The 1,151-nt window shown below is 49.6% G+C and overlaps 1 pseudogene across 1 annotated transcript; it reads right to left on the minus strand.

Annotated features, from left to right (window-relative positions):
* Positions 1 to 297: 297 nt before the first annotated feature.
* On the minus strand, positions 298 to 731 carry LOC309347019 (large ribosomal subunit protein eL33 pseudogene; annotated as a pseudogene). Its single transcript has one exon. The product of its transcript is annotated as a large ribosomal subunit protein eL33 pseudogene (transcript).
* Between the last annotated feature and the right edge of the window lie 420 nt (positions 732 to 1,151).

Consider the following 1,151-nt stretch of genomic DNA (forward strand, 5'->3'; position numbering starts at 1 on the left):
CCAAGGTCACCCAGCAGCTGCATGTGGAGGAGCGGAGACGCGAACCCGGTTCCCCAGATTATGAGACTACCGCTCTTAACCACTACACCACACTGGCTCTCAGTGTGAAAGAGGAGCAAGGATGTTGGGGATGAGTTGCTGCCAGGAACATGGACCACAGCTTTGTTTTTAAAATAATCTGTTGCTTCAATGCCTTAAAAGCAACAAAGACTCTTCTGATTGTAGAACAGTGTTTTCCTGCAACTGAGCCTCAAAGACAGGAAACAAAAAGGCAAGGCAAGACCAAATATACAAAAGTGGAATACAGTCTTAATTTCATTTTCACTCTAAATTTAGACTCTAGATGGATACAGCATCACTCGGATCCTGCATCCAATGGCTTTGGCAGGTAGGTTGGAGCAGAACTTTGCTCACACCATGCCGCTGCTTCTATGGGCACGGGTCACCTTTCCCCAGATCACTCTGGTCCTGTTGGGTTTGCCGCCAGGAGTCACGGTGTTGTTTTTTGCTTTGTACACATAGGCGCATTTCTTGCCCAAATAGAATTCTGTCTCATTATGGGAATAAACTCCCTCAATTTTCAGAAGAGCTGCGTGCTCTCTCTGGTTTCGAAGACCTCGCTTGTAGCCAGCAAAATTGGCCTTGGACCACAACCTGCCAGTCATGGTGTTGTCTTGAAGTCCTGTTCCCAGCAGGCCCTGCTACGCCCACCCAGGCTGGCCCGCCGGCCCTCGCGGTGCCTCACGCTTGGTCTTTATTGAAGACTGTTGCGACAGGACTCCCACCTGCCACAAGGTGGAACAAGATGGAAGCCCTGAACAAAAGAAGACCCCAACTTTTATTAGCCACTAATCCCCCAAGCTACACCCCTAGAACTACATCACAACTACATCATGACTACATCATTGACATATCACAAAGAGGAGGGGTTCAGGGAGGAGTTGTGGTGGTAACCTGAGTGCCTTGTCACCTGTCCGGTTCCTCCTTTTCCCCTCCCCATGATTACATGGGGACTCCTCTTTGGAGTTCACTGTTTCCTGCCCCCCAGAGGGAAGAGCTGGTCACTGTCCTTTGTTTCAGTCCGTACTGAATCCACTTCCATATGCAGGTCCTTTGTGAGTCTAGGACCATCAAGGTTGGCATGCCAACTG

Source organism: Podarcis erhardii, assembly GCF_964252035.2.
Source record: "Podarcis erhardii genome assembly, chromosome: 7".
In the NCBI taxonomy this organism is placed as follows: domain Eukaryota; kingdom Metazoa; phylum Chordata; class Lepidosauria; order Squamata; family Lacertidae; genus Podarcis; species Podarcis erhardii.